At 36.2% G+C, this 27,839-nt stretch overlaps 1 protein-coding gene across 1 annotated transcript in view; it reads right to left on the reverse strand.

The window, feature by feature from the left end:
* The window catches only part of ARHGAP24 (Rho GTPase activating protein 24), a 516,404-nt gene extending 499,318 nt beyond the window's left edge, over positions 1-17,086 (reverse strand). The window contains exon 1 of the mRNA XM_047855838.1: positions 16,780-17,086. The gene's annotated coding sequence lies outside the window, so the exon portion shown is untranslated. The remainder of the gene's footprint in view (positions 1-16,779) is intronic.
* Positions 17,087-27,839: the final 10,753 nt, after the last annotated feature.

Consider the following 27,839-nt stretch of genomic DNA (forward strand, 5'->3'; position numbering starts at 1 on the left):
CCCAAATTCTATAATAGCCAGAAAACCTATTAGAAATATGACGCTTCTTTCTCACGTTGGTAACAAAGAAGGTATCAAAATTAGTCTAGTAAAGAAAACACCTTGGCTAGTGGATTACTTGCTTACTTACTCAAATTCAGATAAAGAGGACATCTCCAGAGTTTTCCTTGTAGACCACAGTGTTTCAAGTCTATCTTCCAAGGCAAAAGAAAAACAGTTGTACACAAGTAGTGCACTTTAGTTAGGAAATTTGTTTTTCACAGAGATATGGGCTAGTAATTCTGAAAGTGCTTTATGTGTAATTGAAGGATTTGTGATTGAGCATATCTAACACCTAGATCTTGGTTTCTAAATACCATTCTTCAATAAAAGACATCTGGGCTCCTTGAATGTCTGATTCAAGGGCTGGATCAGAAAAAGTATAAGATTCACCTGGAGCATCTGAGAGTATAAGAGCACCTGGAGAAAATGAGAAGTGTGAAGATGGTAATATGAAGAAAAGACACAAAATCCAACTTGAAAATTGGTCAAATGGCCAAATGTGGACAACAAAATAAATACCAGTTATAATGGATTATAACTCATAGAATAAAAGAAAAATCCATGTGTCCATACTGATATAAATAAATAATTGAATAAGTAAATAAGTGAAGGAGAAAGGAAAGCTCTTCCTTACAGAATAATTTAATGTAGGAGTGAGGAAATTAAAAAAAATCATTGGGCAAACATCTCAATGACAACTGTTTCTTTTTTTTATGTTTATTTATTTTTGAGAGAGACACAGAGTGTGAGCAAGGGAAGGGCAGAGAGAGAGGGAGACACAGAATCTGAAGCAGACTCCAGGTTCAGAGCTGTCAGCACAGAGTCCAACGCAGGGCCCAAACTCTCGAAATGTAAGATCATGACCTGAACCAAAGTTGGATGCTCAACTGCCTGAGCCACCCAGGTGCCCCATCAATGACAACTGTTTCAAGCAGGAATCATCAATGATTGATATAAATTGATATCAATATTGATATCAATCATCAATGATTGGTAAAATGTGTGATTGAAAGTATGATGAAAAAACTGGTCATTTATTTAGTCTCAAAGTATTCCCCCACAACATGCTTACGAATTACAAAAAGGATACTAGCAACTTAACAGTGGAGAAACTTGTCAGACTTAACTTAGGAATTGAAGTTAACATCATTAGTAATTAGACATCTTGACATCATTTATTTCCTGATATGATGAGCTGAGAAAGGTATAGCATCATTCTATGGTACTTTTGCCAAAAATGCATAACCTGAATTTAACCATCAGAAAACTGAAATCAAGAGACATTTTCCAAAACAACTGGTCACTATTCTTTGTCAATTCATGTAAGACAAAGAAAAATTGAAGAACTGGAGGAGACTAAAATGCATTACAACTGAGCATATATGTGATTCCTGTTTATATCCAGGTCCAGAGAAAGGACATTGGTGGTACAACTGATGAAATTTAAATACCATCTATAGATTAGTTAATAGTGTTATACCAAAGTTAACTTCCTGGTTTTGATAAATTTAAGATACTAACATTTAGAAAGGGTCAAACGAGAATTCTTTGTACTATCTTTTGCAAATTGTTATGCACGAAATTACTTCAACATAAAAAGTAAAATACAAATTTTAAAATGTCCCGTGATATTAAATGGTAATTCTCTTGAATAATAATTCTCAGTAACAATAACTAACTTTTGTACCATGAAATGCTTTCAGTTATATTATCTCATTTTATCATTATCTCCATTTTACAAAATAATTCAGGTGACTTGCCAATCCTAGTGAATGTTAGAACTTATTCTCACATCTAGAGTGTTTTGAACAAACCGATGTAATATTTGGAAATCCACTGCTTATCCGGTTTTACATTTCTACAAAAGCTTTATGGGGGTGGGAATAGAAAGGAGTTAATAATAATAGGTATACAACAGTTCATTAAGAAGTTTGGGACAAAGTATAATATCTAGTGCATGGATTCAACCCAAAGGAAACAAAAACAATGATCAATGCAGTACAGCCTAGAAATGTGTAACTGAAGAAGAAAGAGGACCAGATAAATACCCTGAACAATAATAATGAGAAGGAATATGGGAAGAAAACAGGAAACTGATACGGTAAGATTCCAGGGTGATAAATAAAGCAAAGAAAGAAAAGCAATGAAAATTGAAGAAAGACAAAAGAAAGAAAAAGGTGGTCAGAGAAAGGACTGAAGCAAGGCATTGAGCTTACAAGAGGAAAGGGCTGTTGATGTGGGTCTGTCACCTGCTCAATATAGTTTCAAATTCACTAGAAACTTCCAGTGGCTGAAACTTCTAAGGGAACTTCAGGTTCATTCTTCTGAAATGGCATTAGGGACTCCCAGAGGTATTGAAGGCTGTCATCACATGAGAAAATCCTTGGTCTACTGGTTGACAACGTACTCTGGCAAACGTCTTCCTTGAACCAAGAAGCAAGTGTACATTCATGGTCAAAGTATAGATGAAAACCACTGGTTCCAATACCCCAATAAGTAGCTAATCCACTCAGAATCCCTTTTAGGACCCCTTCCCAGTATCACTGTTCTTTTCAGTCTGGTTTCCAGACAGCCATGTGGGTGTGAACAGGCTCCAGGAGTCCTGGTGATTTCTAGATAGCACTTGAACTGAAATAGAGCCTGACTGACTTATTAATATCAAACAAGAAAAAAAAAGTCACAGAAGAGTAAGTGGCAATTAATAGCAAAAGAGATGTTTCCATTACTTATTTTTGTAGTCATAATTTATGACTCTGATATTTATAGTCAAACACACACAAAAAAAGAAGAGAGAACAGAACTGTTATTTTCCTAAAGGCTTGCTTTAAATGGAAGAAATATACCATACTAGCCACTAATGAACTAAAAAATAAACAATTATAATCTAAAAAGTCATTAATTATGAAAACATTATCAACTTAAAATTGGTCTAAGAAAGCATTATTTTTATGTGATAAAGTGAAAGGCATTTAATATCATGCCCAATTTAGTCAAAACTTTGAAAAGAATAAAGCAAGATAATAGGATAATTGATCAACTCAGAATACTAAGTCTTGCACTAACTCTTATAAATACCATTCACAAATGAAAAAAATAAAAGTCAATCATGCTTGAATATCAGAAAAGTGTTAACATAAGCACACCTATTAATAAAAGGCAAATTGTAGGCTACAGAAAGAAGAACTTGTGTTGGACTAAAAATAAAGATTAAATAAAGATTAAATTTGATAAAGATTAAAACATCTGAGACTCAAACTCGTATCAGATGGTCTCTATGGGAAAAATTTATTAATACAAATGAATTAAAAAATTCACCATACAATAATGACGAATTTTAAGGTATCATGTTCTATTCATATAAGTTATATGAATATAACTTATTCATATAAGTTCTATTTTGAAAAAAAATGTTTTCAAATAAGTGGGTCAACTCCTAGTTAGTGGCCACTCGTTTCCCATAAACAGAGCACTACACTCAGACCACAGAGGTACATACATCGTTCTAATAGGAGTTGGGGCTGCCAGTTTAATAGCTTTCCAAAAGCTGCCAAACAAATATTCTATGTCTAAATTGCTTACTACAATTCTTAATAGTCAAAAAATAATAGTATTTCCCTGCCTCTGATTAAAATAAACTACAGCATCAAATTCAGTCTCTCAGAAAGCAGGCAGGTAGACTGATTTCTATGTGAATGTATTATAAAGAGAATTCTCTGGAAACTTAACAATAGAATAACAGGAAGTTGCAAGGTAAAGGAACTACCATCTCAAAAAAACTAGCTAATACCTTTGTTTCAAATCAAAGCTCAGATTTAAGATAAAAATTTAACTTGATCCATCTGAAATAAGTTACCAGAGGCTTTTGCTGCCTGTTCCCAAGTCTGTAAACACAGTCCTAATTATTCTGGTTACAATTTATGAGTCAAAATTGGTATCAGGAATCAATCTCCCATCCCTTAAGCAGTCATAGGATCTGTTCCCTGATGACCTTGACAAACAGTAGCAGCACCAGCTGTAACTCAGCATATCGCTGACTACTAGGAAATATTACCGGCAATTTCAGTACATTCCGCCTTAACATCACACATGTGTTTACTTATTCTCTCTTTATGCCTCCCCCCCATGCCCACCCTCTCCAGGCTCGTGGTAAGACGGCCTTTACATATCATTTATGCTTTCTGAATTATTTTAGCATTTCACATTAATAATACAACTCATTAATGATACCATACACTAATTGCTTGGCATTTCCACAAAATAGTGCAATATAAATTTATTTTCTGTAAGGGCTCTTTCTAAGACATTAACAAAACCTTTACTACATCAAACAAACAGAAAACAGCAGCAAAAGTATGCTACTATTATTATTTCCACGCATTTGGTCAGAGTGTCATCAGCTAAATTAATAAGAACTAACCCTCATAAGCCACCACTGTGCCATTCTTGCTTGAAAATACATACATTAGAAGCAAACTCCCAGATGGAACACCACTGAGCCACATGCAAACGTGTGAAGGAAGTCTAAGCATTTAGTGTTCTCTCTTTTGAGATACAGAAGTAAGCCCATTTTTCTGAGATCACACCCTACACTCTTCAGAAATGCCTGCAACACTGCATGGGGCAGCACGCTCTGGCCTCCCACAGCTCAGTGGCACAAAGATCTCACCTGCTCCCAATGAGAAGTCTGCCACAACCAGCTGAGCCATGTGCTGAATAGACAACTTGCTCTATTTGTCCAACCTTATTTCAGAAAGGAATCCCTCAGAGCCTTCAAGCCCCGGGCCCAGACTTCTGTCAGGGAAGCTAAGGATACTCCCTGGAATGTTCCACAAATTAAACAGTAGACGATGGGATCACAAACAGAGAGATAATAAAAGCACAGCACAGAAAGGACGCTCCCTGTTTCTCAGCTTTATACAGTAGTTGCCATGAGCTGAAGCCTCTTTTCCCCCCTCTTCCATTTTCTCACTCACCTTCAATGATTTACTTGACTCAGTAAGGCATTGCCCAAAGAGATAAACCAGTTTTGTTGTTGTTGTTAAATTTTGTTTTTGTTTTTTGCATGAAATCCTTTATTTAATACCATCAGGCTTACTTGTTTCATTGTTTTCAGAAATATGAACAGCATAATAGAAGAATGTACAATTGTAGTGTGGCTTGAAGACTGAATTAATGAAAATCCAGTGTGTTGAGAACGTTCATATCATATGGGTTCAACATAATTAATATTATTGCAAGGAATTAGCTTTAAAATGTAACTAAAACCAGGAAATATTATACCTTGATTTTAACATGGTGTATTTTTCAGCTGTCTTTAGGGTTAATCTAGTCTCAGTAAAAATGCTTTTTAATATTTTAGTTACAGATTCACTTGTTCTTTTCTCAGCCATAATTTCTCACCTAAATAATTGAGCACCAAAAATCATGAGTGACTATTTTCTCAATTTTGCCAGATGGTACTTAACTAGTGCCTCTCCAGTTGTGGAGCAGAGAAGGTAATTCATCATATGCATTGGCCATCTTAGGCTAGCATTTGCAATTATTTGTCTTAGGGAACTCAGGGTCAAGGAGGCTTCTGAGGAATAGGGCAGTGGGGTAGGAAAACCAGTCACCAAACTCAAGAGCCTGGTCTGCCTTGTCCTGACTCTGTACTCTGGGTAGACCACAAATCACTAACATCACTTTGACCCTATTTTCCGTATTGAAAGATTGGGGTAAGATGGTTATTGCTAATTTCTAAGTGGACTTTTGTTCTGATGTCCAAAAAATTCATTCTAAGAGGAATGTAGTGTATAATTTTTGTTAATTATGGAGGCCTAGCATAGATATTGAATATGAAAGATTAGCAAAAAGACTTTTCTTTTAATTCTGTAATTCTTTGTCCTGAAATCTAAATTTTTACCAAATTTATATGAAAAGAAAAGTTATACATTTCAAATTAATTTCCCTTTCCCCCTTCTCCCACAGCAGTATTAAGGCCCAGATTCACCAAAGGAAGGAAAAACAGGGGTTCCCTTTCATTCCTGGAGAATAACAAGTTGGCTTTGGTTTGCTAGACAACAGTTTTACCTATCCAATACCTTCTATACTCACAGTATCTAAGATCTGAATATAAGCAATAGTTTTAAAATTAACTTAAGTAAATTTAAAATTAAATGATCACATTAACAAACCAAGGACTTGACAAGCTCAAGAAGATAGGAGAGAAAAATAATTTTAATTTAATAAACTAATCCTGTGATTTAAGTGATTGCAAAGCAAAGTGACTAAGGGTCTTGGGGTGGCCTTGGATGAGTCACTCTTGCTAAATGAATTCTATCGTTAACCTGACCTGGAATATGCGAAGGCCAACCCACATGCAGAAGAGGCCAGAGGGGGAACAAGAAGTACTCACTTCACTCATCATCATGCATAGAGCTATTAGGCAAGTGGTATTTCCCATTATAGAGAATCAAATCTACGCATTTAATGTCTTATCAGAACATTTATTTGGACACAAGAAATGTCTACTTATATTGAATGGAAACTTCTGTAAGCCATTTCCTTGAAAATATGGCTATCATCAGGCAACTAGTAACTTCATACTCAAAGGAACTATTCCTAGTATGTTTTCAAGTTATATTTGCACACTGTACTAACGGAGCTGAGATTTTTACTGCTTTTCTTACTGCATCGTCAATATATAGTGCATGGAGCTGGAGGCTATTCTCTCCCATGCATCATAAAAACACCAGTTGTCATCTAAGAATAGATGCATTTGTGTTACTAATACAACAGAAAATATATGACCACTTCATTTCTAATTTCCCAGATGACTTTATAAAAATATGGAATTAAAACTAAATCTTTAAACTTCATTAGCTAGTTCCCAATGGGGCTGTTCTTGCAATTCAGGGAGGGAAGCTTCCTTGTAGGGAGGAATTGTCAAAAACTATTACAAGATGTGTGGCACTCTTGATCCCTGGGCACTAAATGCCAGTTCACCCAGTCATTGTGATGACCAAGAACACCCTCATGTATTTTCACCCTCATGCCCAGTGAGTGGCATCACCTGTGCTCCCAAACCCAAAGCTGATGAAAACTAGCCCACTGATACATGAAATGTGTCAAGGAAAGGTCAAGTTAACTTTGTCATGTTATTTATAAGCCTTCTTTTTTTTTTGAGCCTTGCTAATATATATACATAACCATAGTCTTACCAAAATTGTTCAAAAGGAACACATGACCATTTAGAAACCCAGATTTTTTCAAGGTTGGAACAATCTTATAAAGTATGTAATCCAAACCCCCTATTGTATAGAGAAGGAAACTAAGGTTCAGAAAAACTATATGATTTGCCTGAGTTCACCGATGCTAATTAATACCAGAAAGAGGAGACAGCCCACAACCTCCCTGCCTTCTTCCCATTCCATTCTTCTCCAACCACAGAATGCAAAGCAGAGAAGGATCTTTGGAAATGCCTCTTAAGCTACTGTTAATGTGAAATTCCACCTGTGGTGAGCCAGAAGGTACACTTTTGTTTTTCCTTACACTTTTTGTCTTGAAAAATATTTTCATATACCACTAAAAACTTAGAAATGTTAATACGCATGTATTCATTAAAAAACTGCTTTCTGAAAATCCAAGGGAAAAAATTTAATACATTTTTAAAAATCCAAAGGACTATTTAAAAATTTGTCAAAGAAAGTCTTCAAGATTTTTCTAGTCAATTTGGATGCTGTGTTCAAAGAGTATATTTTTAACTCTTAAAGTAAATAGACCCTCCAACCCCAAACCAAATACAACAATAAATTACATTAAACACAATAATCAACAAATATTCATCAGTGCAGTAGTAGCTGCTGTCTCTTTACAGTAATGGAATACAATAATAAATAAATATCTTAAACACCTTCACTGTTCCCTTTGAAGGGAAAAATATTTTGGTGAAAAAATCGATATCATTTCTGTTTTTGCCAAAAAGATTTTTTATCATCACTATTAGTTTTACATTAACTAGATTGTCAATGTCTTTTTGCCTGCATGTGCTTTTCAAAATAAATATCTCCATTACTAAAATATTGAGTGCAGTTTTTTATGAGTTCTTAATTTAATTCCTAATTCTGCAGCTGTTGAGGCATCTGGTCTATTATCAGTAAAATGTTTCAAATTAAACACAACTTAGATATTCAGGCTCAGGGCTACTCACAGGAATTTTAACTTTTTATCTTGTAGTGCTAGAAGAAAGTACAGGATCTAAATATTCAATGTCCTTCTACATATAAACTAATTGATGTCTATGGGACTTGAGCACCTGCACTGTGAGCAGGCAGTGTAGAAAAACTGGGGAAACAGCTGCAGAAAACAAAAATCACACAAGATGGCATTCTGTGAAGAATTTACATCTTTAGTCAATATAACACAACATGTACTCTTAAATACTCTTAAATAATTTATATATATATACATATATATGTGTATATATATGTGCATATATATGTATATATGTCTGTGTGTATATATATGTATGTATATATGTGTGTGTGTGTGTGTGTGTGTGTATATATATATATATATATATATATATATATCCTTATCTAATTTTTTCATGAATTCCAAATGCCATGTTTGAGTACATAATTGCCCTTAATCACCTGGAGGGCTTGTTAAAATCAAATGAATGGGCAAGGGTGGGGCCCAGCAATTTGCATTTCTAACAAATTCCCAAGTGAAACTGATGCTACTGGTTCCTGGACCACACTTTGAAAAATGCTACTTGAAAAGATTTTTTTAAAACACTTTTTTTTGACAGTTAATAATCAGAAATATATTTTTTCCTTTTTACCCAGTATGCAAAATGCACATACACACAAAACAGAATTAAGACATATGAATCAATTCTTACTTTTACTATATACAATGAATCCTGACTTTTCCCCATTCTATTCCATTCTCTTCTATTCCTTTTCATTTAAAAAGAAACATTGGTCATGAACCATTAACTTGATTTTATGAACACAGCTTGAAAAATCCTGCTCAGGACTCTCATGTTCATCATTTAATTTAATAATAGTAACTGTTGACATGCATTGATACTTACCAGGTGCCAGGTACCCTTCCAGTCTCTTTACAATCACTGCTCACTTCATAAATTAAAAACCCATAATAACGTTATGAAGTAGGTATTATTAAATGCCCATATTCACAGAAAGGAAATTTGTGGTTCAAGGGTATTAATGTAACTTGCCCAAGGTCACAAGATTTGTGCGTATCAGAGCCATGATGGAACACAAGCCTAATTCCAAAGCATACTGATAAAGATTGCTCCCTTGGAGTGAGATATTTTAGATCTAAATCCCAGATCTACTACTTAGTTGTAGTGATTGTGATGTTACTAAGCCTCTCCAAGTTTCAGTTTTTGCATCTATAAAAGAGGGATAATAATAGGGCCTCCTCATGTGGGAGCTGTGAGGATTAAAGAAGATGATGACCCATCACAAGTGCTTGGCATAACTAAACACATAGTAAGTCTTTGGTAATTGTTATATTTTATTAGAAAGAGACAGAATTCTCTGTTGCCACACCATACACGGCCTCCCTTCTCCTGGCTTCTAGTTCCCAGTGCTGTCTCTGGAGTTGCCTTTCCTCCTAATTACTCAGCTTTTGAGAATACCAAGTTATCCTATGACCTTGCTCCTGCCCTTCTCCCATCCATCTTCTCTGCCAGCTCCATCTGTTGTGCAGAAGCTCTCAGAACTCCTGTCCCAGACAATTCCGTGTGGCTTCCACCTAACTCTAAGCACCAAAAACCAACGCTCCACCATGGAACCTGCCAACTTGAATGTAACTCCAAAGATACAGAAAAGTTATTCCATGATGAAATTGTAAGTTGTTACCAAAAAAAAATGAAGTATTTAATCAGCAAATCATAACTGTGAGAAGGCTGAGGCTTTTTGTGTACCCCATAATGCCTTTATATAAAATCATGAACATTGCATTGACTATTTTGTATAACAATTAAACTATAAATGGGATTCTAGAACCAAAATGAAACTATGAAGGTGGCATTCACATAGCTAAATTCTAGATTTATGAAATTAAGTGCAACAAGATAACATCATGTTCTTTTGACTTCTCTGACTCATCTTTTCTTGCTACAAATTCCTTCATATGAGAAATTTTTAAGCCATTGTTTGGAAAACACAATGAAACAATCAAAGATGACTCCTCAAGAAGGATGGAGAATTCCCTTTTGTAGGCATCTTTACAAACAAGACTGAGATGAATTCCAACCATTCCTGTAGTAAATGTCCTTCCTTGGGAAAGATTGGCTTGCAAATGACTCCCCCTATTGCTCATTTCACTTACTTGTGACCAGTGAGTACTACCACCACCAACTCAACTTTTCTCCCCTTCTCAGTAGCTACCTCCAACAACATTATCCGTTCCTGCTATATTTCAGCTTTCCTAAATTGGGTTTCCAATCCTCAGACCAAGAACCACTTGCACATTCTCATTCTTCCACTCCAGGTATTTGCTCACAGAGTTCCCTGGGGCATATGTCCCATATATGAGAATTAAATAATGGGGATAGATCACTTAAGTCCCATGGATCATACCTTTTCTATTTACTTCTTACCAGAAAATAATCTCTGATTAGGCTAATCACTACAGATTGAGTTACGAGTCTGAGGTTGCTGGATTCTTTTCTCACAGGAGAACCAAGATAGTGGTAACTCATCCCAGCCCCTCCCCACCCCCCCTCCACTCATCAGCACAATAATATTGTCACCTGAAAGAGCCATAAGAGACTTCCAAGGCCAGTTCATGGATATCGGGTTGAGACCAGGGTCCTTACTATATGCCAAACTCATAAAACACACAGACTTTTATGATTTTAAAATTAATAATTGAAGAGAAAAGGACCAAGAGGAAGGTACCATTGTAAATAGAGCAGGCTATCTGGATTTAGGTAGACATAGTTTTGGTTCTTGATTCTACTGCTTCTGTGTTACTTTAGGTGAGCTTGTTTATCTCTCCAAGTGTAAACTTTCTCATGCAATGGGACTACTAATATCTGAATTAGATAGAACAGATATTACTGGTGGAATTACTAATTACTTCTAACTATTTCTAGAATTATAAGTCATATATGTAAAAACATCTCATGGAATGTTTGGTACTTGGTAGGTACTTAATTCATTAGAGTGATTATCATTATGTGAGTCTGTGAGACTCAAAGAGAGAAAAAAATTCAGGACAAAATTAGAGCTATTTTTACACCTTAAGAAATTTGAAAAATTACTTTGTTTCTGAAAACTCACTATGATAGGCAGAAAACCACCCTAGGTATAGGGTATAAGCCTCGATTTACTGATAGATTTCATTTGTAACAAAAAGAAAGTTTTCACTTCTGTTTCTCAGAAATATCCCTAAGGGCACTCTTCCATACATTTGTGATACGTGTATTGAAAAGAACTCACATGTTTGGTCTTAAATATCTATTTTCAAAATTATTCATATGACACCTAAGTTTTTCAAGAAATGTAACATTTGGGGCAAGTCTATTTTATTCATCAGGAGTATAAAAACAGTACCTAGAATGTTTTTAGGAACCACACACACACACACACACACACACACACACACATAAGAATCTGGAAAAATTATTGGCTCCCAATTACTGCACTGAAGTTACAAAATAGAGATTTATAAATATTTAACTACAAGTCTAAAAAGAGTAATATGCACACACACACACACGCACACACACACACACACACACACACACACACACACACACACACGGAAGGTAATCCAATCTATTTCCATAATGGATTTGAGTTAACTTAGTTAAAGGGTATGGGTATGATGGGTGCATAAAAATAGGGCCAGAAGGATGCAAACTGTGTCATAAGAAGATTGACCAGGGTACAACTGAGCATCAAAGTTTGTTCTGATTTTCTTGTTACATTAGGTGAGCTTCTTGGGTGACAAGCCAACATGAGAAACATGGTGATTTCTTACTCTCTTTTCTTCTAACAAAAGAAACAACACTAGCTAATCAGAAGAGCAACACTTTTTAAAGCAGTAAAAGCAAAAACTAATTTATGGCGATCCTTATCTAAAGACTATGGGAATACATAACAAAAAGTGCCAAAATATTTTCCATGCAGCCTTTTTTATGCTGACTCTCTGTAAAAAGAAATAGAGCGCTACATTAAAGGACTGTGTGATGAAGACAACCTAACCAAAAGGTGTTGTAATGTGAGTGGGACAGGTAAACTTCTGGTCATACGCTTTGATAAAAATAGAGAGCGTGGAAGATTTAGAGTAGAAATAACGTAGACTATTACTCTGAAATACCAATGTTTGCTCTTTCAGTCTTCTCAGATATACTATATAAGGAACAACTTGACCTTAAGGTCCCTGGCTGGTGCCTAAAACACACGCATTATGCATTCTTGATTGAAAAATGATCCCTGTGCTAAACAGAAGAAGTATGCAAGTGACAGAGGTATCACTGCTCTGAAAATGAAATAAGGCAATTTGTAGTTCGGCTGAAATGGAGAACAACCCCCTTCTACATGTCAGGCAGCAGAAATAACTGTAGAACAGGAATTTTTTTCAAAAGGAAACACTGGATTTGCCAAAGTGTGCAAATGAGATGAAAAGAAATTTAATAAAAAATCAGTAACATGAAAAAAGATGCCCCTCTGAATTTCCTCCTCTCCAGCCACCTCCACATTCTCCTTTAATTAAATCCAACTTCCTTCAGGCACTAGCACTCAAGATAATTATTAAATAGCCAAAATTAGTATTTCTATTTTGTTTGGTTAATTAAAATTATTGCCCATCTACAGGCAACAGAATCTCCAAATTTAACTCTATTATTACTCCTCACAGCCAAATCCAGGACCTCCCACTGGGATTTGATCGATTACAGATTTCATAGTACAATATAAAAAACAACTGTGAAAAATGTGTATCTATTATAAGTGTTTCTATTACCTTTAAACTCAAGAGTACTTTGTGATTTTCAAAAGAAAAAGATGATTCCGAGTAGTTTTTCATTTTGTTTTGCTTTTGCTTTATAATTTCAAAAGCACAAATTTCATCTATTATAGAATTAAATAGACATGTGTGGGCAGGTCTAGAAAGTGAATTATGTTTGTTGCCTTGTTACTTTTGGAAAGTAAACTCTGAGTCCAAATAGATATTTTTCAAATGGGACCTTTGGGGAAAAAATTATCTGCATAAATCGGAGTCCACTAGTACTTTATTCATTTATAACTTTGTTTGCCCATTTATTAAGGAAACATTAACATGTGTCTACTATATGTTTCAGTCATTGGGCTGAACACGAGGAAACAAGTGGGTCCCCCACCACCAGTATACCTATAAAGGAACACACTGTAGTTGGTTGGTAGTAATGTTTCAAAAATAAAAATTATTTTAAAACTATTGAAAGCATGTTCAAAACACCACGGAAGCAGACAAGATGAAATGATAAATTATTTCTACATAGAATTGCGTAAATTCTCCCAAAGGAAGTTCCAGTTGAAATGGACCACCAAGAATCAAGTGGGACTTTCCAGGCAAAGGGAATTCCTGGAGAAAGGAGATCCATTAGCAAAAAAAATCAAAAGTGTGAACAATGAGGAGCCATTGTGCAGGAAGGAGAAGCTAAAAAGGAAGGGTTTTGAAAAGCTTTTAGTCACTATATTGAAGAGTTTAAAGTTAATGCTGTAGGTTGTTGGGATCCTGGGATCCATCAAAGGTTTTAGAATAAGGGATTGACACAATTAGATTTGCCCTTTATAAAGGTTAATTGTAGCATTGCCACAGTTCAGTGTAGATGCTGCTTTAAAGCACATATGTACACAATAACCTCTGAAAACTGAACATTCCTTGAATCTCACCAGAACAATTTCCCCACGTCCAAATGTGCTTTTACTTAGCCGCTGAAACCATCATAATCTTATAAAGTTTGAGTCTGAGTAATGAAGACAGATGGGTCACCATTTCCAGACTCAATCTGAGGCTCCAACTCTTCACATGAAGAGCATTAACTTCATGGCTAAGTTGACTATTTACAATTTTATTTTTAAATACCTTTTTCCATCTGGGAGAAATCTTAATCCTTCAGCCATGGATTAAAGAATAAACAAGCATCTTTGGATTTTAAATCTCTTATGCTTTTTTTCTCAGTAAAATATGACCATTGTAGAAAGGATGCCCCAGGTTCTTGTTATTGTTAACCTCCTCCATGCCCATGTGTGAATAATTGAGGGGCTGTCCCTTCCACTGGACTCCAAGGTGAGGCTCTAGCCACCTTCTCCCTCTTGTTTTTCCAAAACACTCACCGTTACCAAAACTTGACACATGGCAGAAAGAAGCGATCTGCATTATGTAAGCTCAACTCATAGGAAAAGAACCCTTTACCACCTGCCTGAAAATGCCACAGGAAAATAACTACAGGTAAGTAAGATGGTCCTACAGCACTGTAAACACTAAAAACAGAAACAAAATCCATGGTCTGGATTTTGCAGCAGCTCTGCCTGCTTTTAGCCCTATGAAACCAACCCGGACACTAATAGAGCCAGAAAGAAAATGCACTTAAATGGGCCAGTAGGTCACAACAAAACTACTAAGGGCACTGTTGGTAAACACTAAATAGGCTTTGGCCAAGACAGCAAAGTAATCAGACTCAAACCACTTATTACCACCTGTTGCACATTCTTTACCCTTCCTGCCCTTTCCCTTAACCCCTAAACTCCATCCTAGAGAGTCCAAGATCACACAGTAAATGAAGCCATGACCAGTAAAAACTCCCAGAGCTTTGGCCATTACTATACCAAGCAAAACCTGAAAAGATTTCACTGGAGATTTAAGCTCAGAACACTTTTTCACTTTACACTTAAATGTACCATTCTTGTCTGGAAGGGTACAGTGCTATTTGTTCTGCAGTGATTTTTTTTTTCTTGAGAACTTAGTTCTTCCTCACTTATTATCAAGTTTTATTTTCAAAACGGTTCAAATTCACCAGTATATACAGCCCAAAAGAACACTACTGAGAGACCATCCACCTCTCAATTCCAAATCCCTATGATTAAGTAATAAAACAAAACAATACAGTTGAAAGCCAAGGACAGACTGAGTTTCAACAGCCTTTCAGATGTAGAAAAAAATTACAGAATCTCCTTCCTTTTATCAGACTATTGTATATTCCTTACACATACCTCAAACTAAATTCCAGATCTGAACAACTCATAGTTTATCCCTTATTCCAATCACTGAAAGGTCTTCCACCAAGAACATATCTCCTCTGAGTGGAAGGAGAATGTTATTTACTTTAAAGTTTTGTCAATATCTCGGTCTTCCAAGATGTCTAAGGTGACTTCTCTGACAAGTCAGTAATGGATCTAAAGAATAGATTTCTTGACTTGCTACCTGAAGGTCAGGCACTCAAGAAAGACAAAAAGGGGAATTGTATTATTAGGCTCTCTTAGAAGTTGAAATGTCCCCAGAGAAGAGGAAGTATTAAGAAATTTAAAAGGGAGAGCGAGATCTTAACAAGTCTGATGTGGCTTTATACTTGTTTTCTGGCTTTTTCTAATATATTAATTCCCTGTGTTTTATGATGCCCAACTTAATACCAACATCCATTCTTGCCCTTAAGGGTTGGTTTTCAGTTCTAATTAAAATCAGGGGACAGATTGTTTGTATTTAATCTGTCTGTCCATCTTCTCAGTAATTGAGTAAAGCTCTTAACTGTACTGTAAATATCCCTGGATTTCAATTAATTTGTCTTCCTTAGTAGACACAGCAACACATATTGTTTTACTTATGGATATGCAAACGCCTTACAACTTTTTTATTTAAAATACCCAGCATGATTTATTTCCTTTTTTTAGAAAGAGATCAAATGATGATGTCTTGCTAAGGTTAAAAAAAAATAATAACAAAAGCTATGATAGAAAGAGAAATAGTTTGGAGATTATCTTTTAATTCGAATGAATTAAAGAAACATTTAATTCATATTTTAACTACAAGGGAGTCTGGATTCCCTATTACTAGTTAGTATTGAAACCTAGTATAGCTAAGAAATATTATTCCAAGAGTAATATTATCTCCCCTTCTAATTGGTCAACTTAAAAAGAAATACAGTCTGAAGTATTTTTTAATGAAAATAAATTATATATTTATATTTCAGAGAGGATGGATACATCTTCAGAAAGTTTTTTAAAAAATCTAGATTCTTTTGGGTGGCTTAAAATTCACCAAAGATTCCCTATCATTTTATGTTTGCAATAAAAGTGTTCATTATTAAAACCTACCTCTGTATGCCTGTTATCTAGGAAACTCTCCTAAGACACTAGGGGAAACAAACGGGAGGCGCGGTGGGAGAAGGAAGGATGGATAGCAAGGGAGCTGAACTGTACAGTTTTTATTAATTCCATCTACTTTTACGACAGAAATACATACTACCATTTACGCCTTTTCTTCCTTTTAAAAATAAGAACATTGTTTCTCAACACACACACAAGCGCGACTGCCCCGTGCGCCCGCGCGCGCACACACACACACACACACACACACACACACACACACACACTGCACCAGCATGGGATTCCGGCGATCCCTCCAGCCCCCTCCCTGTCGCAGGCAGCTGTGCCGGCAGCCCCCGAGCGCCGCCTCGGCTATCTCAGCCTCCCGCGGTGGCCCCGGCGCACACCCCCGCGCAGCGTCACCTACCCCGCTCGGAGCACTCGACGGACACGGGACTGCGGCTGCTCTGGAGGGAAAGGCTCCCAGGACGAGCCGAAGGAAAGGGAAAAGAAAAAAGAGAGGAGGGAAAGCTACTTTACTTCCCACAACAAGGGGACGTGCTATGCCCCATGCACTTGGTTGCTCAGCAGCTGTGGTTTCAGAGGAAATACGCAGCGGCCGAAAGAGCTGCAGCTGGGGTGGAAAGTTGTGGGTGTTTCCCCCCACCACTGCCCACGTCTCGATCCTCTCCTGTCCCCGCAGCAGTCCTGACAGCTCCCCGGGCCTTGGAGACCCTCCGGAGTCCCGCCGGTTTCCCCCGGAGCTGGGCTGAGTTGCCACATGCACTTGAGAAATCCTAGCAGTTGCGCAAAGAGTCCCAGAAGTTAGAAAGAGTGATTGTGTATGAATGTGTAAATATACAGTACAAGAGGCTGGAACAACTGAGCAGGGCCAACCCTCAGACGCAGCCCAGGGTTTCAGATTTCATTTGGCAACTGGCAGCTTTAGAAGATTCGAGCCGCACTACTGGGGAGTCAGGGAAGAACGGTGCCCTGGCCCTTGCGTCTCACCGCTAGGTTATCTCGTAGGCTGAGTAACACAGCCCGACGCCCGGTTCCCGCGCCCCCCCCCCGCCCCCACCAGAGAGAGCCCACCCTGCCTCTGTCCCCCCGTAGCTGGCATTACTCGTTTCATTTCTTACGTATCATAGATAGGTATCGGTCACCAGATCTGGGACTCTGGGTGCGGAGAAGAATGAAAAATACTTGTCTCCTGCCTTCCAGGAGCCCTGCATTTCTTTGGCCAAACCCCACACATAGTAGGTTTCACCTGCTTCCCTCAGCTCTCTCTGTAAAATCTTATTTCTCCAATCAGAATTACCTGAGTCTTTAAACCTGCATTCCTAGAAATGCTTATTTAGATGGATGCTCTCAGATCCTTGGAGAAATGGAAAGCATAATCACCTCCTTGCCATGGTTTAAGAGCTCTAAGAATTGCACAGTATGAGAGAAGGGACAGGGTAGTAAAATTTTGGCTGATGGAACCCCTTCTCTTCCCACCACCACCAAAATATGCCTATTTCAAATCTAGATCTTACAATATAGGTTATCTGGAATGCCAGTATTATTATTTCAAAAAGCTTTATAAAGATCTCTGCTTTAGATTGCTTACAAATCATCATCAGATTTCTTTAAGACATAAAATAAAAGTGTTCTCATCAGAAATCTGCAGTGATATAGAAGAACATATGTGCAAATTTAGAAACACCAAAAATAAAAGCCTATGTATACTCTTAGGTTTGTTTGTTTGTTTGTTTGTTTGTTTGTTTGTTTTTCTCTCTCTTTTATCTCTTCCTTGGAGTTTTTCTTCCTGGTGATCTGCCCCATCCCAACCTGATGCCCCGCTAAAAAATTGATTTTCTGGCTAGAAAATTCTCAGCCCTTTAATGAGTCAAATTAAGTTCTGCAGGGGGAGGAGGGGTTCTCTTTTGGCATTTCCTTTTTTAAAATGTGCTTGGAATTCCTAACCAGAAGCAAGGTAGCTTATTTTCTAATTGGTAGGAATAAATGACCTTTATCAACCCATATGGCTTTATGAGTTCCAGCTACATCCTGGAAGGTAAATGCCGATGGGCAGTTTTAGACGAAAGCTGAAAAACAATTAAATTAACCAAAATGAAATCTGCACACACTTGATGGACTCAAAAGCCTCAGGAAGACAAGTGTCAATAAGTATGATTCAAGATAGTGACATTTAAAATTTTTTTTTCAACGTTTTTATTTATTTTTGGGACAGAGAGAGACAGAGCATGAACGGGGGAGGGGCAGAGAGAGAGGGAGACACAGAATCGGAAACAGGCTCCAGGCCATCAGCCCAGAGCCTGATGCGGGGCCCGAACTCCCGGACCGTGAGATCGTGACCTGGCCGAAGTCGGACGCTTAACCGACTGCGCCACCCAGGCGCCCCGATAGTGACATTTAAAGAAGACAAGGAAACTATCATGTCAGTAACCTATTTCAGGACCTAACAATTATTACCTCGAGCAATTTAGACTCAAGACAATACAAAATTGAGCTCAGGGTAGTTACTGGGTTAGTCCCTAATCCAAAAGGTTAAGACATGCCTCGGGACACAGCCTCATACTCAAACATTGCCCTTCTCATCTTCTGACTTCGGTCTCCATGCTTTCCATTTACCATCACTTCATTGACATGTGTGATGTATGTGATTATCTTAAGCTAGACAATACAACTGAAGGATAGGAAGATTTTCACCTGAGGATTAAGCACAGGGGTGTTATATCTACCAAAGCCCCACTCTTTCCCTCTCACTTCTCTACAGAAAGACAAGGGCACTGTATTCCTTTTCTAGAAAACCTTAGGGATTTAGCAAAGGTCTTTGTTACTAGAGAGTATAACCCAGATTAGAAAACGCTTCCTTGTTCTGTGGACTCAGACCGTTATTTCTCTCTTACTTGTGGTTAATTGGGACTGGTAGACATCACTTATACAAACTGTAGGACTTTAAAGGAGAAATAAACTTTTAGAGATGTAAAAGACTCTAACCAAAAGAGCCTGCTGATGTGACTCATCCAGACTCCAGGGAAGATGGTGTCTGTCATTCAATTCCCAGAGCATCAAGGAAGAACTTGCCCAGGGCATCACTTAAAGCTGAATTTTAGCAATCAACTCAATTCCGAGTTAAAAGCATGCTTGTGATAAACTCCACAAAACCCACAAATGTTTCAAGGGCGAAGGATAACTTTCCTAAAGATTCCTAAGTCAGAAGAAGGATTCCTCAGAAGAAGGGTATATGAAAGTCAGTATAAAAGGCAGGCAGGGTTTGAGGGACCTCAGATTTACAAGGGAGAAGTGAAATACCTCCAGGACCAAGGGGATTTCAGGGACCTAAAAGTGCAATAGGAAGAGGAGAAAGAGGAGAAGGAGGAGAGAACAAAGATAATGGTCTCACTACACTTGGACAAGTTGGAGTATCAGTATTGCCAGAGTCAAGGACAAAGGAGCGTCCATAGACAGAGTCCCCTGGATACTGTTTCTGTCAGGCCACTTTGATTGGAATTGACTTAGAGGAACCTCAACAACAGTTTGCACAATCACGTTGTCTAATGTTTCAAATACCTGAGTCAAAAGGTACTACTAAACATATAAGGATGGGGGGTGCCTGGGTGGCTCAGTCGGTTAAGCGTCCGACTTCAGCTCAGGTCATGATCTCGCGGTCCGTGAGTTCAAGCCCCACATCGGGCTCTGTGCTGACAGCTCAAAGCCTGGAGCCTGTTTCGGATTCTGTGTCTCCGTCTCTCTCTGACCCTCCCCCGTTTATGCTCTGTCTCTCTCTGTCTCAAAAATAAATAAATGTTAAAAAAAATTTTTTAAACATATAAGGATGGGGGTGGGGGTAGGTGAAATAGGTGAAGTGAATCGAGATACAAATTTCCAGTTATAAAATAAAACACATATAGATTAAAAACATGTTTTAGTACACTTTACTACTTTAAAATTTTCAATTTTTCACCAGATTCCTTGCCAGATTCTTTGAAGACCTTAGCATAGAGTAATGTATTGTCATGTTACCCACTTGGCCATTAATATCAGATACTGGGACTCTTTAATTATGTTTTCTTTTGGGGAAAAATACATTCCTAAGAGGGCAAAAAACATAGTAACAAAACTGAATAGTCAACAACTGCCAAAATCCTAACATTTCCTTCAGGCTCTCACCAACAATGCAGAATTTGTGTGGGTACTGAAATATGCCAAGATCTGATTTCAGTATTAAGATACAAGGCTGTGCTTTAAAACGCATCTATTTCAAAATGTCTGGTTTTGTGTTTTCATTTCCTTGTAGAAGTTCCTTTTTGATAAAGTCCAGTTTTGTCTTAGCTAAATAAGGTTGGAAGAGACTGAGGGAGTTTCATGCCTACTGTCCCCAAAACTATAGATCATACAATTTAGGGAAAGGGGATGTATCACTACTATTAAAAAGGGTGGGACCAAAGGAATCCAACTAAATCCCCATGAGCAAGATAATGAAGGAGATTACGAAAGAGAAGGGCTACTGTGGCATTAGAGTTCTTCCTGCCTTTATAATTCCATCATAGGCCTTCTGTAAGTCAAGTCCTTTAAAAGTGAAGCATGCTATATGCCTCTTTAGATCCTGAGTGGAGCATAGTACCAACCATCACTATTTAATTGGCATATTTTGGTGGTAGCCTGTGTCACACTCCATCATCCCTTAGACTGCCAGATTAGATCATACCCAAAACAACAACAACAGAAAAAAAAAAAAAAACCACGTATTAAATTGATTAAATTGATTAAATTTATTTTCAAAATAATATTTGCTGGTTTCTTACCTAATTACAAAATTAATATATATTAACTCATGAAACTAGTAGCCACAAAGAAACATAGAATGAAGAAATTAAAAATTGCTATGATATCACCATTCAGAGATAAGTATTGTTAACATTTTTAATATGTCTAACTGATTCTTCACTGCTTTGTATGCACCTATCTTATATATAACAGTTTGAATCATATTACTTACCAAAGTAAAGTTCTTTTTGCCTGGGCCACAAATTCAAACCTCATTTTCCAATTAAAATGGTTTTCTTCAATACTGTTTAGACCTAGACTCAGGAGTCTACCGGATTCTATTAAAGAACTAAACTCTCCCTTCCAAGATATGCAGATGCCCCATGCCCAGTCAGCTCCCAGAAAAATCTCATTATACTTTTAGAGGCCATTTCTAAATCTCTCACTTACTATTCTAGAGTTTCCTTGTGTTGCTGACTCAATTTCTCTAAAATAGCCTGCATTTTCCCATCATTCACATCTCTGCTCACCACATCATCTCCTTTCTCTACTCACCCATGAGTACAGGCATCCATGTACATGCATGTGCACACACACATAAACATACACACACACTCATACCATGCATACTCCTATCACACATGCACATCCATAAAGTAAAGCATTCTTCCAGACATGCAAATTTCCACTTGTAGACTCAACTCTTAACATAAAACTGGGATGAAACTTAAAATATTTTAAAAATTTAATTCCATTTGAGTACCTGAGTAATAGCAAAATGGGCTTACTCTCAATACACATACCTTATTATAGATTGCAAGCTAATGTCAGAATCTTCTCATTAAGTTTGTGTTTTGTAGAATATTAAATACTACCATTGAAATAAAATCATTCTGTTCCCAAGAATTGTTTACTTATGGCTACCTAAATTATGTATAACTTTAAAAATAGTTCCCTATGCCTTATACACAGGCAGACAGAAATTAAATTGTTAATATTTACATATGGCTAATGGAAGTGTCATGTATATATAAAATAAACTAGGAGAATATTTCAGGAAGACAATGACCAAATGGCAGTTCAAGATGTGGGCTATTAACAAAAACACTATAATGAAAGAATACATGCACCCCTATGTTTATTGCAGTATTATTTACAATTGCAAAAATATGGAAGCAGCCAAGTATCCATTGATAGATAAATGGATAGATAAAATATGGTGTGTGTGTGTGTGTGTGTGTGTGTGTGTGTGTGTATATATATATATATATATATACACACACACATACATACAAATATATACATATATACACATACATATATATACATATACATATATACACATACATATATATACATACATATATATACATACATATATATATATACATATATATACAATGGTGTATATACACAATGGTGTGTGTGTGTGTGTATATATATATATATATATATACACACACATACATACAATGTATATATATATACAATGTATATATATATATACACACACATACATACAATGGAATATTATTCAGCCATAAAAAATAATGAAATCTTGCCATTTGCAACAACATGAATGCAGCTAGAGAGCATAATACTAACTGAAATAGATACATCAGAATAAGACAAATATCATATGATTTCACTCATATGTGGAATTTCAGAAAAGAACTGAAGAAAGAAAAAGAGACAAAGAAAGAGATTCTTAAGTATAGAGAACAAACTGATGGTTACTAGAGGGAAGGTGGGTGGGAAGATGGGTCAAATAGGAGAAGGAGATTAAAGAGTACACATATTATGTCTGAGTAATGTATAGAATTATTGAATCACTATATTATACACCTGAAACTAATGTAACACTGTATGTTAACCCTACTGGAATTAAAATTAAAAACATTTTAATGTTTTTATTATTTATTTATTTATTTAATGTGGGCTATTATTATTAATACTAATACTAATTACTAATAATAAATATTATTATTTATTTTATTTATTTATTTAATGTGGGCTATTAAGCAGACACAAAAAAATAAGACTACGAAGTTATCCTCTCCATATATTTTCTTGTCTCAAATGTCTCTGCTTTTTCAAAGTTTAAAACAGTAGCAAGCAAGCTTGTGAAGCCTTACTTTGCAAGAGCAGACAGGTTAGTCTGGGAGTATGGTGGTCTAAGCTGGGGTTGAGGCTGAGGAGAACAAAGGTGGGGTTTCTGAATGCTGGGCTTTCTCAGTCTGTCCTGGACGTCTTCAGTGGAAGATTCTGCCCAGCGTACTTTATTCCTGAATGGAGACACCAGTAAAAGAAGCTGCTAAATTCTAGTGGAAATTGTCCCAGGAGATGTAAATTGAAGTCCCAAAACTTCAGCCCAAGACACTGATGCATTTTTAAGAAAGAAGAATGCTTTTCGAGGGGACATCACTTAAGTTCCGTCAAAGGTCTTTTGAACCCAACTTGGGAAAATGATCCCAAATTCCTCAAGAAAGGGGATTTCCAAAACAAACAAACAAGACAGAGAATGTGAGCACCCTTTAGGGAGCCCAATAAAATAGTTTTAAGATCTGCTTAGAGAAAGAATCTCCTATCTCAACTGGGAGCAGGAGGTATGCAACATCTGTAGAAGTCAGCTGCAGCTACAGCAAGATCAAACTCAGATGTGCCTTCCATGTCCAACCCTGGGGCAGACTAAAGCCATCAGGTAAGAGAGCAGACACTAGCAGAGAAATATGTGGCAGGAAAATATCAATAACCCCCAAGGAGAAGACATAAGATGCCTATACCCTGCGAGAGGTAGGCAAGAGGCTCAATGGGGATGGGGACTTCCATTGATCCTACTGGGTGGAGACTCAGATCCTAAAGACTAAAGCCTAGATGTTAGTCAGTACCTAAACATTCATTATTAATGTAAATTTTACCCTGTAAACTGCTGTGGATACTATGGCACTATACAAGGAATTAGAAGTACAGTGTAGTTAAGCCCAATGTTGGTAGTTTTTAAGGAAAAATAATATTGGGAGAAATGAGCAAATTTGTACATGGATGGATCCTTTACACAGGCCAGAGATGTTCAACACCTCCCAAATGCAACACCTGTGCAAAATGCAAAGTCAATTCAGATGTGATCTGTGCCTTCATGAAACTTATATTTAACCACTGAGAATGCATGAATTAAAAAGGTTTAGAGTAAATCTGTCTTTTTTTCTTCTAAGGTAGTGCAGAAGTAATCCTACAATACAGTAGCTTATTCTCAGCTCGTATCTAGCCTCTGAAAGTTAAGCCCATCATCTTCACACACAAACAAAAGACTTAACTCTTCATATAGTAATGTTATTTCACTACTTTAAACAGAAGCTAGCCTTGACTTTAACCAGTCTGTAAAGACATTTTGACATATTTTACCTTTTTTCCACTTATTTTTAAAAATTTTAATGCATTGTTTTTTAGCCAGAAGACAATGAACCTGTTTAATGTGAAAATTGCCCAGGTACTTACCACATGAGTTTCTCTTAGCATGCATTGCACAGAATCTCTGGTTTTGAACTATATTAGAAATCTCTGGTTTCTATAATAATAGAAAAAACACTCACTCTAAATACATGACAAATTTAGTGATAGTATCAAATCTTCTGAAAATCAGTTTATAAATATTGAAATATTTTCTGGATTGAAAACTACACTGGGAAAGCCTAAAACAACAGCAAATTCTTTTAATTTTAATCTTTAGCTTTGATTGCTTATGAAGTTCTAAACCACATACATTTAGGCTAAAGTTTCCCATACTTATTCATGACAAAACCTGACAAAATTTAGAAAAATATAATCTGTAGGCTTAAAAGTGATTCAAAAGTAACCTTTTCCCCCTATCATTCTTCTCTTTTTGGAGGATCATTGTACAAATGCCCATTTCATTAGACTTTTATAAAATTAATATTATAAGACAACTATTTAAGACTAAGCTACTTGCTGCATAAAAAAATGACATATTAATTCTTCATGATATGCCCCATTGTATTTTTAAAAAATTAAAATCAAATTACAATGAGAATCTAGTTGCATTTTGCACAGAGATAATTTTAATTTAGAATTTTTGCAATGAAGGACTTATGTTAATATTTCAATGAAAAGAAGATTATAGCAATAATGTTCTTTAATTTATTAATGAAAAAATCAACTTTAGAGTTAAAATGCTTGTCTAAATTTAGTGTTGTCTACATACAATTTATTTTAGTAGATTATCATATTCTGAGATTATTTTTCAAGAAAAGTGATTTCTAAATATAACATCAAATAGGCCAAAAATTCAACTCTTTATGTGAATGTTGTTAATGACCCATGTTATACCCAATTTGAGTTTGTAATTACTGCTTATGCCTCTTTAAAAAAAATCATAATGTATACAAACCCATTAATAGTAAAAAATTTGCATTTACATTTTATCAAGTTAAGTTTAGCGACCTTATGATTGCATTATTTTATTTACTAGATGCAGGGATCACCTACAAAAATAGTCCTATTCAGGGTGAAACACAATGTGCTCAGATGAACACACAGTCCATGAACACACAGCTTTATAACAACCTACAACACCATGACTCTTTATTAAGGCTCATTAGTAGCCTTAATAAGTCAACCTATGGGTATTTATCAGAATTTTGTGTGGTTTTTGAGCAACCATGAAGCTTCATAATAAAAAATAAATTATTTACTTAAAAGGCTGCAATAAGAAGATTAATAAATTATCTACATTGAGCAATGTTTACTAATGTCATTGATCACTCCTAAGCCCAGTCAAGTCAAAATTTATTTACCATATAATAATAAGCTTTTAGTTATTCATTACATAAAGTCTCAATATTCACAGAATCAGGGGCAAAGAATAAATATCCAGCTTAATTCTTCCTTTAATTTTATTTTGTTCCAATTACAAAAACAAATACATAAAGTAGAAATTTATAGTAAATTCTAAGAAAAACATCCTCATGCAAGGAGCAAGTAGGTGTCAGATGTGTTGATATCTACACCATGGTAATTCCCTCTCTTTTTTCCCAACTTCCTGCTCAGACTGACTTACAAGAAGTTGACAAAACACGGGGACCTATCTTTTTTCCAGATTGCTAATACCACCAACCCAATTCTGGAAGAGGAAAAAGGAAGAACAAAATACAGCAGCTCTGTCTGAGAACTAACAAATCATAGACTCAAACAAGAATTCACTGATAGTTCCCTTAGGTGTGCAGAAGTTGTGACTTGAAAAATGCAAATTACTGCTGAAACCATAAAGCTTCATTATACATTTGATTAACCAACAGGATACTAAACAACTACATATGTGTGAGGAGACTTTTAAATATTTTGACATGAAAAGAGTCTCAAAGAGTTAGAAATAGATTGGGGATCATTGCCTTAGATTCTTCCCTCTCCTTTAGTGTTACCAGTGCTCTTTGAAGGTGGAAGAGTCGAGTTGAGAGGAATGACATACATTGACCGTAACTACTCTTCTCAAATAGCATGCACAGTTCACCACAGAGCAGTCAGGGCCACAGCTGTTTCTAGAGTCCACAGTCTATATATCCTGCTATTACAGTTTTACCAATGGGACATGAGAGAAATGTACACAAAGAATTCCAAATAAAAACACTGAGCTGGTTTCAAAATGGCTTAATTATTATTGCTACCTTCAAAGGAACCCATTAAAATGGCTGTTATGAGTCTATTTAGATGGTACCATTATAATTCAATTTTAATTAACTTGATCATTATTTTTAACAATGTTAATAAACAAGCTATGCTACAACCTTATCTTAACGGTGGATTTTTCAAAATAGAATTTAGAGATTTAAACCTTTTTCTTTCTTTCTCTTTATTTTTTAAAATTTTTATTATTTTTTCTTTCTTTTTCTTAATTGCTGTAGTGACACTGAATAAATTACAATATTAAAATTGGCTAATTCCTATTACCATCAATTAGCCTTTCATTAGCAAGCCTCAATATATTTATGTTCCAAGAGGATTTCAACTGCCCTCCTACTTGACCACCAGTTTCATACCACAGAACCCAAAGTCTCTGGCATGAACAATGTTTATATTGATGTTTGTGTATTAGAAATACAGAGGTTCAAACATTTTACAATATACTCATGAAACTGCCAATTATTTGAGATCCTTTGGAGATAACAAGGGTTGTTTAAAAATGAAAGATTCAAAGCTCATAGTTCAATCTGCAATGCAACCTGGATTACTGTTAATATTATGATTTCATGAGATCTAGAAAACCACACATACCAGAATCTAAATAGATGTTTCACCAATGGAATTATAAAAGGTGGGGCAAAGAAGCTGGAATAATATACTGGGAGACTGTCACCGGTGCTAAATGACTTCTTAGAAACTTCCAACAATAAGCTGAACCACCTATTCTATAAGAACCGTGGATTTTGCCTGGAGATCCTTATTTTTGTTAGTCTTGGGTACCAGTTGCTTCAACAGTCTACTTCTCACTTGCTGGCTGACCTCCTACCATTATATATATAATAACGGATTCTGCTGTTTTTGGCCCTTGTTAATGGCCATTCTGTACACCATTCTTTGTTAGATGTCAGCTCCTGCCTCTGCACTTATCTTATAGGTGTGTTCTGTCCAGCTGGGAGTTAACAGTGTTATGATAGTATTCCACAGAACTGTTTTGAACACAAAGTGAATTATTGCATG

This window comes from Prionailurus viverrinus, chromosome B1 (assembly GCF_022837055.1).
Source record: "Prionailurus viverrinus isolate Anna chromosome B1, UM_Priviv_1.0, whole genome shotgun sequence".
NCBI classification, from domain to species: Eukaryota; Metazoa; Chordata; class Mammalia; order Carnivora; family Felidae; genus Prionailurus; species Prionailurus viverrinus.